We start from the raw sequence: 17,354 nt of genomic DNA on the forward strand, positions 1-17,354 counted from the left end.
AATTACACTTGAATAAAACAGTTTAGGGAACAGCATGGAAAAGGTAAGAAAAACAAGACTAGGGGATCCCTGGGTGGCTCAGCGGTTGAGCGCCTGCCTTCAGCCCAGAGCGTGATCCTGGAGTCCCGGGATCAAGTCCCACATCGAGCTCCCCGCATGGGGCCTGCTTCTCCCTCTGCCTGTGTCTCTTCCTCTCCCTCTGTGTCTCTCATGAATAAATAAATAAAATATTAAAAAAACAAGACTAATAAGAAAGATAAATGGTAGAATATGGTACATCATTTTTTAAAAGCAAATTTAAAAACATTGCCCCAACGCTACTTAAGTAAAATTAATTTAACGATCTCACAGATGAAATAAAAAATAATTATTCTGGAAAATAATTATAATGTTCTTCTATTCATTTTAAATGATCAGCACACAATGTGTGGGAATAGAGGTAAGATCAACAGCAAGTAAGAGTAGAGACCACATAAGTCTTCTTTGCAGGAACCTACAAACTTTAGTGGAGTCAAATGTTATAATTTAAAAAAAATTGTATTGCTATGAATAATAAACATTCTATCAGGAATTATTGGATGCATATACTACCAAAAATCTGAATATATAGAGGTAGGTGAATTTAAATAATAAATGAAGAACAACTTGTACTAATTTGGAAGCTGAAATCAGTGCTTATTGCCAGAATGACATCTTTAATGTAAGATATCTCAAAAATAGGAAGAAAGATGAAAAGCTCATGGTCAGTTAGTTCAAAAGGAAGCAAAACACTAATTAATCCCTTGAGAATCCTCTAATCCCCATTTGTTTCTCAGACAGTTGCAAAGGATCCAGTGGGAAGATTTGAGAATTTACTAGATGGAAGGTGCAAGGATTCCTGAATCACCACGTGGAACCTGGCTGTCAAGGGTGGATTGGACTGACCTCTGAGTGAGAAATAAATCTTTTAATTTTAGAGCAAAGAGGTTTCAAGGTTGTCTGTTTCAGCACTGGCATGCTATGATACCATGAAAAAAGGTATAATATTTTGGATGATAAAAGCTTCAATTTTAAATATAATGAACCACTGGCTGGGCACATGCAGAAAAAGAAGCCTTCACATTTTTACATCAGTTAAACAATCACTGCAGATTGCATCTAATATTTGCTTCATTGTTAAGAATAAAGTAAAAACTGGGGAGAGTGTGGAAAGGAGCAACACGGATAAAGATAGGAATAGAGCTCCAGTCTTAAGAGAAAATCCTAAAGAATGGATTTTGCCTATGGAAAGAATACAATTTTGTGTCTACAATAATATTTTGGGCTGAGCATCAGAGTCATCAATCAAGTTAAGAACAATTTAGATATTAGAGACTACTAAAAAATAATAAAATCTTTTTTAACATCAAGAATTTGATAAGATACTAAGGAAATAATGCATGACCTAGCCAAGATCTAGTGGATGTGGAAATATGGAATAGAAACGTCACTCCCTCTATCTTGAAGACAGTTGAAAAATACAGTGAATTTAAGCTTGGGTTTAAGTGTTAGAAGAAAATGTCCAGGATTTGCCTAAGGGAGAAAATCTGAAGGCAGAAAAGCTAAAGAATAACAAACTCAAAAGTTAGAAAAAGGAAATGAACAAGTCCAAAGAGTAGGTGACTGGAAATGCTAGGGGTAAAAAGTAAAATTAATGAAATGAAAAACTTACCAAATGTAATCAACAAAGTCTAAAGTTGGTTCATGACAGTAATAGATATTACTATTATATTGTTATATTATATATAAATTATATATATAATATATATTATATAAGTATATAAATATATATTATATATATTAAATATATATATTTATATATATATATAAATATATATATTTTAGTAATATATTTATATTACTATAAAATAGACTAACCTTCAGTGAGATTTGATAAATTAATATAGGATATAATGAACAACTTTATACTAATAAACCTGAAAATTCATACAAAATAGACAAATCTTTAGAAGAATACAAGTTATACATTGACAAAGGAAGAACTATATATTCTAAATCATTGAATTAAATCAGTAGTCAAAAATTTTATTTGAAGAAAATTCTTAGTCTATATGGCATTGGTAATATTATAACTTCCAGGGGCATATGATTCTAATACAACACCGACTGTTCTAAGAAATGGGAAAAGAACATATGTATATCAACTGTTTTATAAGATTAGCATGGCCTTGATATAAAAAACAAAGATAATGCATGAAAATAGATTTCCATACAAATTTCACCCATGAACATAGATGAAAAATGCAAACCCAAATATGAACAGACCAAACTCAACAATGAATAAAAAAGATAATGTAACCTATCTTATTGGATTTATTTCAGAAATTCAAGTTTTTTTAAATTGGTGTATCAATTAACATAATGTTACCAGATTAAATTTGAAGGAGATAAAATATATCATCTCAATAAATGCAGAAAAAAAGTTATCTATTTTTCTTGTACATGACTTTGTGTGTGTATATATACTTGGCAGTGGAATTTCTGGGTTAAAGAGCAAATACAGGAGATACTTGCAAGTTGCAAATATTGTTTCTCACTCAAGTCAATATCTTAAATATGTCCTTTGAGGAACAGAATTTACAATTTTGGTATAGATCTTTATTAATGATTTTCTTTGTGGAAATTTTCATCTTCAACAAATTTTCTTTTCTTTTTTCCTTCCTTCTTCCCTTCCTCTCTTTCCATCCTTCCTTCTTTCCCTTTTATCTGCCTTTTTTGTTAGTGTGGCAATACACATTCATGGCCTCTAAGGTGAATTAAGATCGAGTTGTTACATTTTCCTCAATTAATAAACATCTGCCAGACTGCAATTACATTCTATTGAATATAAATATTCTAATTGCTGAGAAACCGCATAGAGGAAAAACTAAAGACAGGATGTGGGACAACTGTTTAATAAAAATTATATACAGAAACTATCATCTTAGTGAAAAGGGAGGTAATATTTGAAATGATCAGTTCATGAATTTTGAACCATTATGTATAGGAAATGTAAAAATAGCAGATCTCCTGACATGCACAGGAATTAGGTAACCAGAAATGAGACAATTTATTTTATTTTTTATTTATTTTTTAAAAGAATTTATTTGTTTGTTTGTTTATTTATTTATTTATGTATTTATTCATTCATTCATGAAAGACAGAGACACAGGCAGAGACACAGGCAGAGGGAGAAGCAGGCTCCCCGCAGGGACCCTGATGTGGGACTTGATCCTGGGACTCCGGGATCATGACCTGAGCCAAAGGCAGATGCTCAACCGCCGAGCTACCCAGGTGCCCTATTTTTTTAAATGCTTTTTAAAAAAGATTTTATGTACTTATTCATGAGAGACACACACAGAGAGGCAGAGACACAGGCACAGATCGATGTGGGACTCGATCCCAGGACCTGGGGTCACACCCTGGGCCGAAGGCAGACTCTCAACCTCTGAGCCTCCCGGGTGTCCTGAAATGGAACAATTTAGCACGGCCTTTAAGAGTGGGTTCAAGAGCTGGACTGCCTGAAGCACAGCTAGGGTCTTCCATATATTAGCTGAACGACTTTGGAGAATTTTCCAAAATTCTCTGTCTTAATGTCCTTGTCTGTAAGGGAAAGTAATGACATCACACACATCTTAGGATTGAGTCCATAGAACAATTACTGGAAAACACGGCACTTCCACCAAACTTGCAATCTGCCTGGAGTCATTCCTTAGACTTCGGCTTCTCCCGAATTCCTCATTGCTGGCCACGCTTCCTGGCTGTAAATCCAAACAAATCCAATTAGTCTTCTAACCTTTTTTATATTAATTATGCTGCAACTTCGTCGATTTCTTCTCCACATCGGTTTCAGAGAAGCCTCCCTTCAAGACATCTGATCTTGGCCTCTCATGTGCCCATGGAATTCCACACCATTACTCACCATTATTCTTATTTTCTCCCTCCAGATGTTTTGCTTAACACTGTTTGCCGTGTATTATGTAGTCTCCTTTCCTTTACAACATTTTCCCACTGTGTCCTTTGTCCCAAGCACTTTTCTTCAGGACACCGGCAGCTAATCAGACCTCATCCCAAGCCTTTATCCGGTTCATGCCCTTTTGTAACGTGCTTGTAATGCATTGTCACTTATTTTTTCTAAATCAGATATTTTTATGTAGCTACAGCTGTGAGAGTAACAATGATGTACAGCATTTTTTATGTTTCTTCACATGTGCATTTTTCAAAGCAGTATTATTTTTATGCTCAGGATCAATAAGCAAAAAGATGAACAAGGTATTTTAAAAGTAAGAGGACTATTTAAATATTTACCCTTTTAGCACAACTTTATAATCACCCAAGGAGTAGTTTGATGTAGAAGGGTCTGGTTCTACCCTGCTGGACAGCTTCGGGCGAATCCCTTTGCACGTCTGCATCTCCGTGTTGTCAGACGGGGTATGGGTTGTGTGTTGGACACTGGGTTGTGTGTTGGACAAACCATGGAACTTCAGAATTCTCCAGCAAGACCCTTTGAAACTGCCAACCATTCCTCAGCTCTGCAAAGGACACCTCAGTGACTGGTGCCGACATGGCCCTTTGTGGATATGTGCACAAGTTTTCCTGAGATACATCCTTAGGAGAGGAATTTCTGGGTTATGGAGTATATTTTCATTTAATTTAACTAAGTACAATCATATTGTCTTCCAGAGTGACTACAGCAGTCTACGGTGACTGGGCGCTCAAATATGGACACCTCCACACAAACCCTTAGCATTTTCAACTCTTGGGTCTGTTAGCTGTGGAGTGAGCGACACCTTCTCTCTTTGATTACTAAGGGACTTTAACAACTGTTCTATAAGTAGCATTTTAGGTTATTTCCATACTTTGTCTGCTCTTTTTTGTACTTTTTTTTTTATTCATAACAGCTAAGTGGTGAAACAATCTCTATCAATTTCCTAGGGCTTCTGTAATAAAGCAGCACAAACTGAATAAAGAGCATAAAAATAATACTGCTTTGAAAAATGCACACTCAGCACAACCCACTAGAGGGTGGGTTCAAACTATTGACCTGTAGTATCTCACAGTTACTGAGGACAGAAGTCTGAAATCAAGGTGTCTGCAAGGTCATGCTCCCTCTGAAAGACGCAGGAAAAGGATCCTTCTTGGTATCTTCTAGTTTCTGATCGTTTCTGGCAGTTCTTGGCATTTATTGGCTTAAAATCACCTCTCTCAGTCTCTACCTTCACCTTCACATGGCCTTCTTTCTTTTTTATGTTTCTGTGTGCCCTCTCTTTTTCTTATAAGGACACAAGTCTTTGGGTTTAAAACCCATTCTAACATGACCTCATCTCAACTAAATATATCTGCAAAGTTTATATCCAACTGAAGTCAATTCTGAGTTTCTGGGTGGATTTGGAATTTTTTTTTTTTTTTTTTTTTTTTTGAGGAAGCGGGTGGGGCAACTGTTGGACCAAGATACAACCTAAGTGTTCATTGGGATGCCTGGCTGGGTGGCTCAGCAGTTGAGCGTCAGCCTTTGGCTCAGGGCATGATCCCGGGATCGAGTCCCACATCGGGCTCCCTGCAGGGAGCCTACTTCTCCCTCTGTCTATTTCTGTGTCTCTCATGAATAAATAGAATCTTTAAAATAAATAAATAAATAAATAAATAAATAAATAAATAAATATTCATCAAATGATGAATAGATAAACAAAATGTATATCCATCCGTACAATGTACTTTTATTTGGCAATCCAAAGGAATGAAGCAGTGAACGACACACGTTACCACATGGATGAACCCTGAGGCTCATGCTAATTGAAAGAAGTCAGAAAAAAAAACAAAAAAGAAGAAAGAAGTCAGACACAAAATGCTACATGTTATGTGACGCCACGATTACAAAAAGTCTAGAATAGGCAAATCTGTAGAGACAGAAAATACATTAGTGGTTGCCTAGGACGAGAGGAAGCATGTGGAATGACCACTATCGGTTTCTTTTTGGGCTGATAAAAATATCTTAAAACTAAAAACTTTATTTATAATTTATTCATTTATATTTAAATTCAGTTAATTAACATATAATATATTATTGGTTTCAGAGGCCGAGGTCGGTGATTCATCAGTCTTATGTAACACCCAGTGCTCATCACATCACATTCCCTCCTTCATGTCCATCACCCAGTTACCCCATCTCCCTACCCCCGTCTCCTCCGGCAACACTCAGTTTCCTAGGATTAAGAGTCTTGTGGTTTGTCTCCTTATCTGATTTTGTCTTGTTTTATTTTTCCTTCCCTTCCCCTATGCTCCTCTGTTTTATTTCTTAAATTCCACATGATTGAGATCATATGATAATTGTATTTCTCTGATTGACTTATTTCACTTAGCGTAATACCTTCTAGTCCCGTCCACAGTGTTGTAAACTGAACTGTATACTTGAAGTAGATGGATTTTATGGTATGTGAATTATAACTTAGCAAAAGCTATTTAAAAATGACTCATACATCTGGATTTGTAGGGAGGATGTTATGCCATACTTCCAGAATATGTAGTGACATTGGGTTTCTTTTTGTTGTGGACTCGAGTTTACAGAAGTATTATCTATATACGTCTAGATATATGCCTGTATTGGGTTTAGCTACTGAAAATTCTCACAATCCGTCATCTATTAATTTTCATAATGGTAACGTTTGTCAACTAGATTTCCTTTATTTTTATGTAAGCATATTCATCAATTTTTTTCTGGTTTATATTTTTGAAAAATTTTTAAATCTGTCCTTTTCTAGCATGTCAGTAAAATGTTCTCTCATATATTAATATAATTACCTTGTAGTTTTTCCTTTCACATTGAGATTTTTATTCTATCTGAAATTCAAGTTTCATGGGTAATTTTATTTCTCTTCATGTTGTGAGCCAGTTTTTGTAACACCATCTACTATGTAATGTGTACTGTATGCTTATTAAGTGCTTGCACACAAATGGTTGATGTGTTACTTCCCTCTTCTTTTCAGTTAGACAAGTCTTATAACATCACCACACTATTTTCATTGCTGTAATTCTCCTTTGTCATTTCTTATACAGAATAGCATATTGTGTTCTTTCCTCAATAGAGTAAGGGCTCCTAAGGTTTTAAATCATCTCTCATCATATTGACTTTCCTGCAATTGGCCCACTATCAGCATATGGGAGACAATCAGTTAAATATGAATACATGAATGGACAAATTAAAGGAATAGCATGTAGAAATTATATATATAAGGTTCAGTAAACCAAAATAAATTACCAATTGTTTATGAAATTATAAAAAATAGATGCACTTTACAAGAAGCATATAAGATATAAAGAAATGAAATTGTCATAGGGCAGGATGGGACATGTAAAGAGGAGGGATTGTATACAAACTTATTCCTTCAAAAAAGGACAAATCTAAAAAATAAATAAATAAAAAGGACAAATCTTATGTCAAATTAATATAATCAAAATTTAAACATAGCATTTTTGTTATTCAAATTAGTGTAATCTTGTCTAAGAGTTATCATCTCATTAGTGTTATGTTTTATTACAATGAGGGAATTGCTGATTTTGAGTTTGAAAATTAATACTAAATATAACTTTAAAATCTGCTTTAATTTGGGGATCTAAAGTTTTATTGCGCTCATAAAATGTTCAGGCTCAGCCAACACTAATTGCTATTTAGACATTGTTTGCAGGTGCAAATATGAAAACATTTCATAAAATTATAAACACTTTATTATATTTTAAATACCTGTATTTTATAAAAACTAGTAATGTTTGAAGTGATTTGCATTTAACTGTTTTTTAAAAGAATTCAAGAAGTCAACACAATTATAATTATTCTTCTTTGAAAAAGAATATTTATATTTTTAAAATATCTCAGACTGATCCTTGTCTCACATTACTTCTATCTGTATCAAGGCTCCAGGGCTCCATTAGCATATGTTCTAATATCAAATATCATTTACACTCTGCATAATTTGTACACCTACTTTCTCCTAGTAAAGTCTCTTTTTGCAGTTATATAAGCACAAAACAAGATAATGTACAAAAATGTCTAGAATATAAAAAGACAACTGCATTATTGGCCTTCTACAGAGTCATTTTGAAGGGAAACCAGAAGTACATTCAAAGTTATATTCTCTTGAGCTCTAGAGAGACTATAGAGAAACTAACCTAGAGACTAACGAGATAATCTGTAAATAGTTTAACCTATAGGCCAGACGTTAGAAAAGGGAATGGAGTAAAGGGAGGAAAGAGAGGAAAGGGAATTCAAACAGACAAAGGGCAATTTATACTTGCTGAATGATTACCATGAGCCTCACTTTACACTTGGTGTTTTCATATACCATTTCTCATCTAACAGCCAACAAAACGCCACACGTTAAGTTATTTTCTCTATTTAAATGCTACAGCTTTCTTAGTGAGGACATGGAGGTTCAGAATGGACACCTGTCTGATGTCTCAGGAGCTGCTCGGGAACACCAAGGCCAGAAGCTAGTCCTCCTGGTGCTCCATTCAGCATGCATTCCAATATAGCAGGAGGTCACGACCAGATTGAAAGTACAGATATTTTCTTAGAAGGGATAACATAATGTAGTATTCATAAATGTTATGAAATCTTGTGTTTTATCAGTTCCATGACATCTATACCCAAATTATTATTAACACTTAGCCACCAAATTTTAGTTGACTTGCCATTATATGAATAAATTTCTCAATTACACACCCGTAGTTCTGACTTTTGTGCATTTCACGTCATTACTTTAGAATAGCAAAAATGCATGAAGGCTTTAAAAGCAAAAAAGAACAAATGTTGGCTTTTCAAGGAACTGGACAAAACCATTTGCCCAAATCCTTAGTTTACAGCTGGAAACACGTCTATAATAAACTACCTTAAATAGACAATTACCCTAGCAGGAGAAAGATCTTTCTTTCTGAAGATACACTTTATCTTTTATTGTGGGCATTTTTGTAAAATAAGGATAATTTAGAAATGATGTTTAACTTGATGTTGTTACAAAGGAGGGGGCAATTAGAGAAAGCACACAATACTTTTCTAAATCTGATGCAATTATAGTATGTTTCCACCTACTTTTGATATGTTTCCTCAAACTCTGAAAATGCAGTTTGAAATTTTAATGTATTAGGAATCTAATTAATCATGACTGTTGGGTCACCTGCAGGGTAGATAAATTTATTATTAGATTTAAGGTTTTGAACTTCTAAAAATTCTATTTTATTTTCATGTTTCTTTGTCTGAAGCAGTTCCTTTCAATTATGCAACAGTAAATTTCATGTCTAACAACCAAAAAGACTGCTGTTTCATCAGAAGGGATCCATGTGCTTTTTGATATTTTTGTACTTTCCTCTATGGCTCTATGGTATTACTTTTAAAGAAAAAAAAGAGTTCATTTAGATTAATATTCAGATAAATTTTAAACTTTTAAAACCATGACAAACTTGTTGAGGATGTTGGGGATTATCATTTATAGTAACTAGCCTTGCCTCACTATGCTTGGGTGTCTCCATTTTATGATTTTTTTTTCATTTTATGAATTAATAACATTGATGAATATTATGTATTTTAATAGAATTTATTTTAGCAGTACTCATTACACGCTAGACAATGTGCAACGAATCTTATATGCAATAGTCTGCCTTTAATTTATGCACTAGACCAATTTGGAAGCTAAATAGAGATGATGGGGAAACTGAGAAACAAAATGGCAATTTGACTTAAACAGGTCACATAGCTTGTTGGGAGCAAACTCATTAGTGGGCTCCAGAGGGTGAGCAGTTACAGTTCTATAACAGGTACCAAAAAGTAGCTATAGTGGGGAAAAGTGTTGAATAGCCATTCCTGTGAAGTATATGGAAGGTGGTTTTGCTAGCAACTAGTTGACTAGTAGCATTAGTTAATGATCTTGGATTGAGAATGAGAAGGGAAAAGAGGCTGAAGGAAGGATAGACAACTTTGAAAGCTAAAATGTGAACTCTTGACTTTCTTGCTTCAAATAAAAAAAAAAAATTAAAGTCTATGTCCACTGATACAAACGTGACTATTTTTAACTAAAGTTTAGTCAAAATGCTTCAGGCCATTAAGGAAAAAAAAAAGTTGTCAGTTAAAACAAAACAACAGGCTAGTTGCTTAACTTTCTTTCTTTCTTTCTTTCTTTCTTTCTTTCTTTCTTTCTTTCTTTCTTTCTCTTTCTTCTTTCCTTCTTTTTTTCTTACCTTGCCAACGAAAACAGACAAACTGGTATATACAGAACAGATCTGAATTGTAGAGTTTGTTTCTTCTCTCATTCTTACACTTGTGAAAGGGAGATGTTTAAATATTGTCACAGAAACCTAGAAGTTGTAGATGCATGGGCGATCTGATGAGAAAGAAAAATACTTTTCTGAATGATCAATGACACTGTGAATTACAGTCCTCCATTCACCTAAAAATCAATAGTGAGGGCAGGTTTTATCTGATGAAGTCAAACCTTCACAGGCTTCATCTTTTAACCTCTAATGCATTATAGAGAATGCTGTTTAAATTTATATCAAAATTTCTGTACTTGGCTGAAATCACAAGAATATGGATGAAAGACACTTTGTAGAGTTCTGTATGTCCACTAGGCACCCAAATGAATGAATCAATTGCAATTTAATATGGGTAGTAAGTTTAGAAAGGGTTAAGCAAAGGGGATGAGCAAAGGTTGAAAAACAAGACCTATTAGGAAAAAAAATGTTAAAATAAAAGAGGTAATTTAGCCTGGTAGAAAAATTGAGAAGTAATTTAAAAATAGTCATCAGAGATATGAAGTCTATTTTAGAAATGGTGGTGGCTGGTTGTTTCTTTTTTCCAACAAGAAAAGAACAGAAAGAAATAGAGTCAATGTATTGTAAGCCATAAAAAGGGAATATTTTAACTTGCAATAGTTACAAGTAATGAAATATAATAGTTATGAATATAATAGTAATGAAACTATTGTAGCAATAGTTACAAGTAATCAAATATTATTTTCCAGACATTTACTAATAGAGACTAAATCTATTTTTGAGATATAAGTATGTATGCTTATAATACATCCCCGTGTATGTAATTTGTGTGGAGTAATTTGCAAACATTTCTTAAAAATAGATGGATTCTGGGGCACCGGGGGGGCTCACTGGTTGAACGCCTGCCTTCGGCCCAGGTCATGATCCTGGGGTCCCGGGATCAAGTCCCACATTAGGTCCCTGCAGGGAGCCTGCTTCTCCCTCTGCCTGTGTCTCTGCCTTTCTGTGTGTCTCTCATGAATAGGTAAACAAAATGTAAAAAAATAAAAAAGAAAGAAAGAAAAGAAGGTTTTGTTTTTGTTTTTGTTTTGTTTTTGTTTTTGCCAGGGCCTTGAGTGCAGACTCTCATGACCCCACTGAAAGTGAAAATCATCAGCTTCATTGAGTCATAATAATGCCATACGTCTGTATATATTATTTGAATAAAAAGTCACTATTAGATTTTACACAATTAAAGATTGTTAACCAGGCTAGTATGAATAGCACTACTGAGGAATGGAGATTGAAGGATAAATATTGAACTGAAATCCAAGTCTTTTATTTTTATTTTAAAGCAAGATGGTAAAAAAATAAATAAATAAGTAAAGCAAGATAGTTTCTTTTCCATAATATAATTACATTAAAAATAAATAACTTCTCAACGGTTTGGCTTCAACGTGGATGAGAACCTAACAGATATATTGAACCACCAAATACAAGCGGGAAACAACCACCCACAACTGATCATCAGGGGCTAATAACCAATCACAAGAGAAGAAAGGAAGGAGAGGCTGGTCCCCTGTCAATGCAAGTGGAGGGACAGTGCCAAGGTGGACAAGACCACTAGGCAGGTAGAGATGCCCCTGTGAGCTGGTGCAGCCAAAGACCCTCTGACATCTCTACCACCTATTCAAGAAGCACATGAGAGAAACAGGACCCACAGATTTGTCTGTTATCAACAGCTGATAAAGACAGTAAACAAAATAAGCTTCATCTAGAGCAGAACCAAGAGGCCCAGAGGAATTCTGCTGATCCAAGTAACATGCTGTGTGTAGAGACACCTGGAGACCTAAAACCATCTGCAAAGTCTCCAGAGGAGTCTGTGCAGAAACGGCCAACCACCTAGAGACTAACTGTTACAGCAACAACATACACAGATTGCAATGATTAAAATAAAATCAATGAGATATGAAAACAAAATAAAATAATAAAATAAAATAAATAATAAAAAAATAAAATATAAAATAAATAAAATAAAAAATAAAATAAAATAAAATAAAATAAAATAATAAAGGATTTCCCTAGGCGTGCTTTTGCATTGTAGTCTTGGACTTGTTATGCAAAATGTTTTTACTGAAATGACATTTCCCTTTAACTCAAGGGTTCACTGGTGTCTTTCTTTTCCAAACTTAATTTCCTCTCTTGAAGATGGGAGTAATATTTCCCTTTTTATCCACTTGAGAGCTTTTATGAGGATTTAATAAGATGATAGCATGAAAACCCTTTAAAAACGTAAACTTCTAGAAACACAGAGCATTCTAGTCATGGTTTTAATTTGTCATGTCTGGCAAATCACTTCTGAAGTCCATGCCCTGGAGGCTTGGGGTCAATTAGCTGCCATGTTCCTTTGCTTCTTTCAGATTTGAAAAAAGTTTGACAAATGTCAATCGTGGTATCCAAATTGGACGAAGGAAATGATCAGATGACATTCAAGTAATGCTGAAACCAGATCATGATAACAGGTCTTCTGATGGTGCTTAGGTTGCAACGGGTCCCTCCCTGGCTGTCTGAGACCAAGGGGAATTCGCTGAACGAAGAACTGGAAACCTCGGCTGGGACAAAGCAAGAACTAACAGCCCCAAAGGTTGAGGGAGCAAGAATAAAATGACAGAGTCAGGCGGCTGCTCTGACCAGTCAGGGTTCCTCCCCGTCCCCAAGACCTGGGTCACTCAACTCCCCATCAATGTACCAGAGAGTCTAACAGGCTCAGCTGGGTTTGCGTGCCCACATCTTGTAGGGGCAGGCGATGAAAATTAATGGTACTTTCTCAAGGATGCAAACAAGTAGGAAGAAGAAATGGTCACTTGAGAGTCTTCTACTAGAAGTGAGAGCAGACAGTGACTAGGAAACCAACCAGCACAACTGTCTACTCCAGAGCACAGACCTAGGGCTTGTCACTGGGTAAACCTGGATAGATTCAATGTCTTGCCAAAATTTCCAAATACTGGAGAATGTTTTCAGTTGATTTTAAACAAACCATGTGTTATTTCTAATAACTTCTAAGAAATTCCAAAATTTAGAAATATTTCTGAATGTATATAAAAACGTAATAGAGGATGAAAAATACATTAACTGATGCGCAATTTCTTCTTTTTGGCTGTGTCATCATTAGAATTGGTTGGAAGTCTGACACTTTTCATAATTAATGAAATAACATTTCTCTCCTAGTGTCTGAAAGGATTTGTCTAGATCTCAAATGGCTAATAAACCTGTATGTTAGGTTTTACCTTTAAAATAATTGAAATAGGGATCCCTGGGTGGCGCAGCGGTTTGGCGCCTGCCTTTGGCCCAGGGCGCGATCCTGGAGACCCGGGATCGAATCCCACGTCGGGCTCCCGGTGCATGGAGCCTGCTTCTCCCTCTGCCTGTGTCTCTGCCTCTCTCTCTCTCTCTGTGACTATCATAAATAAATAAAAAATTTAAAAAATAAAATAAAAAAAAAATAAAATAATTGAAATAATCATTCTAATTAGGCTAAATGTAGCCTTTTGATCCTAAGTGTTTATCAAAATATCCAATGCAGTTATTTCCTAGCAACACTGTCCTATTTTCAATGAAGTCTGTTAAAAATATCCCTCCATGTTATCTAATTGTCTCTGTAAGAAAATAGTTCTAAACCAACTGTCTTAAAGACCACACATTTATTCATTTATTATTTTATTTTGTTATTATTATTATTATTTTTGCAAATACTTATCCAACAGCCAAGACACTGGGAAGATACCAATAAACTTCTACCACTTATGAAGCTTAAAGTCTCATATGGAAGGAAGTAGGGGCATTTTCAACAAATGCCCCTTTACCAGCTTTGAGAAATATATAGAAGAAACACTTACGTCTGCCTGAGAGAATCTGGTGATGTTTGTCAAGTAAGGTAGGCTATAGGTCTATATGGTGTCTTCTTTCCAGCTCTATTGAAAAATAATTGACATATAGCATTACATGACGTTAAGGTTTACAACATCATGACTTAATGTATGTATATATTGCAGAATGATTATCATAGTAAGTTTAGATAACACCCAGTGCCTCACATATTCACAATTTTTTCTTGTGATGACAACGTTCAAGATCCACTCTCTTAGTAACTTTTAAATAGACTGTACGAGGGATCCCTGGGTGGCGCAGCAGTTTGGCGCCTGCCTTTGGCCCAGGGCGCGATCCTGGAGACCCGGGATCGAATCCCACGTCAGGCTCCCGGTGCATGGAGCCTGCTTCTCCCTCTGCCTGTGTCTCTGCCTCTCTCTCTCTCACTGAGTGCCTATCATAAATAAATTTAAAAAAATTAAAAAAAAATAGACTGTACGATATTGTTAACTATACTCACCGTGTCGTGCATTACATCCGCAGAACATATTTCTCTTACAACTGGAAGTTTCAAGTCGAAGATGCTGTGGGAGTATATGGGGAATGTTAACATGATTGGGATAATGGGCAGGCTAAAATCAACTCCTTGTCTCCCTGGGGTGTTTTCCATACACAAGTACAGTGGTTACAATAATGCAAGCTATTGTAACAAACATCCCCACAGCTATGTGTTTTGAGATAAGTTTATTTCTCACTCAATTAGTGCTTGAATGTGGGTATGTTGCAACAGTACACAACTTTTCTTTATTTTTTATAAATTTATTTTTTATTGGTGTTCAATTTGCCAACATACAGAATAACACCCAGTGCTCATCCCATCAAGTGCCACCCTCAGTGCCCATCACCCCATCACCCCCATCCCCCGCCCTCCTCCCCTTCCACCACCCCTAGTTCATTTCCCAGAGCTAGGAGTCTTCCATGTTCTGTCTCCCTTTCTGACATTTCCCACTCATTTTTTCTCCTTTCCCCTTTATTCCCTTTCACTATTTTTTATATTCCCCAAATGAATGAGACCATATAATGTCTGTCCTTCTCCGATTGACTTATTTCACTCAGCATAATACCCTCCAGGTCCATCCACGTCGAAGCAAATGGTGGGTATTTGTCGTTTCTAATGGCTGAGGAATATTCCATTGTATACAGAGACCACAGCTTCTTTATCCATCATCTGTCGATGGACACCGAGGCTCCTTCCATAGTTTGGCTATTGTGGACGTTGCTGCTAGAAACATCGGGGTGCAGGTGTCCTGGCATTTCACTGCTTCTGTATCTTTGGGGTAAATCCCCAGCAGTGCAATTGCTGGGTCATAGGGCGGATCTATTTTTAACTCTTTGAGGAACCTCCACACAGTTTTCCAGAGTGGCTGCACCAGGTCACATTCCCACCATCAGTGCAAGAGGATTCCCTTTCTCCACATCCTCTCCAACATTTGTGGTTTCCTGCCTTGTTAATTTTCCCCATTCTCACTGGCGTGAGGTGGGATCTCATGGTGGTTTTGATTTGTATTTCCCTGATGGCCAGTGACGAAGAGCAGTTTCTCATGTGTTTGTTGGCCACATGCATGTCTTCTTTATTTTTTTAAATAAATTTAATTTTTATTGGTGTTCAATTTGTCAGCATACAGAATAACACCCAGTGCTCATCCCGTCAAGTGCCCACCTCAGTGCCCGGAACCCTCTTACACTGTTGGTGGGAATGTGAACTGGTGCAGCCACTCTGGAAAACTGTGTGGAGGTTCCTCCAAGAGTTAAAAATAGACCTGCCTTACGACCCAGCAATTGCACTGCTGGGGATTTACCCCAAAGATACAGATGTGATGAAACGCCCGGACACCTGCACCCCACCCCGATGTTTATAGCAGCAATGTCCACAGTAGCCACACTGTGGAAGGAGCCTTGGTGTCCATCGACAGATGATAAATAAAGAAGCTGTGGTCTATGTATACAGTGGAATATTCCTCAGCCATTAGAAATGACAAATACCCACCATTTGCTTCAATGTGGATGGAACTGGAGGGTATTATGCTGAGTGAAATAAGTCAATCGGAGATGCACAAACAGTATATGGTCTCATTCATTTGGGGAATATAAAAAAATAGTGAAAGGGAATGAAGGGGAAAGGAGAAAAAATAAGTGGGAAATATCAGAAAGGGAGACAGAACATGAAAGACTCCTGACTCTGGGAAACGAACTAGGGGTGGTGGAAGGGGAGGTGGGTGGGGGTGGGGGTGACTGGGTGGCAAGTATACAACTTTTCTACACACGGTGACTCAAGGACCAAGGTTTCTCCTATTCCTAAGGACTCCCTGAGTTCTCTGCTTCCAGCTGAAACATGAAGGTAAGTAGGGTAAAACAGAAACAAAACCAAAACAAAACAAAAAAAGAAACCCCAAAACTCCTTTACTTAACTGTTTGGCCCAGAAATGACATAAATGGCTTCCGCTTACAATAGTCTTATTGGCCCCACATGCCTCTTTTCCCAGTGGCAGCTCTATTCTATGAAAACAAGACTATAACATGATTGATAGTTAATTGTCCTGCTTCAGAAGTTAAAGTGAAGGATAAATAGAAGGGAGAGAGGGTGGAATGGGAGAAGGAGGGAGGGAGGGGGAGGGAATAGGAAAAACTAGCAGGTACGGAATTTATAAAATATATGATGATACTACCAATGATTTTATCAAAAGTGATCAAGAGCAATTGACATTTTTTTTGCAGATTAAGAATAATAAGACATAAAATTGGGGAGAATTATGGGCTCAAATCACTTACTACTCTTGAAAAGGCTTTATTTGGGACTTTAATTTCTCCTGGGGGATGGATAATGAATGTCAATGAACAGACATATATATTTCAACATGTGTAGATCTCAAAAATGTGTGACATGGGGAAAAAAGTCCACAATAATTGAATGATGTAAACTGCATTATACTAATTGTATAAATTAAAGCACAAGATATATTGCTACTTAGTGTTTATGGATAAATATATATTTAGAAAAATTATTAAAGTATGGGGTAGTGGAAGAAGTCATACTAAATTCTAGGCAATGGTTTTCTGGGGGATATAAATAATAATGTAAAATTGTAGAGGTATATAAAAGATTCCAAATTTATCCATAATATGTTATTCTGTTTATTATAAAAAAATCAGAATAAAATATGGGAAATGTCAAT

At 36.0% G+C, this 17,354-nt stretch overlaps 1 long non-coding RNA gene across 1 annotated transcript in view; it reads right to left on the reverse strand.

Moving 5' to 3' along the window:
* Positions 1–2,048: 2,048 nt before the first annotated feature.
* LOC140642154 (uncharacterized) overlaps positions 2,049–17,354 on the reverse strand; it is a 40,261-nt gene continuing 24,955 nt past the window's right edge. Inside the window, exons 2-4 of the long non-coding RNA XR_012038699.1 lie at positions 14,642–14,705; positions 14,151–14,225; positions 2,049–3,779 (exon numbers count right to left, since the gene is read on the reverse strand). This is a non-coding gene — a long non-coding RNA (uncharacterized lncRNA). The remainder of the gene's footprint in view (positions 3,780–14,150; positions 14,226–14,641; positions 14,706–17,354) is intronic.

This window comes from Canis lupus, chromosome 11, assembly GCF_048164855.1.
Source record: "Canis lupus baileyi chromosome 11, mCanLup2.hap1, whole genome shotgun sequence".
Lineage (NCBI taxonomy): Eukaryota > Metazoa > Chordata > Mammalia > Carnivora > Canidae > Canis > Canis lupus.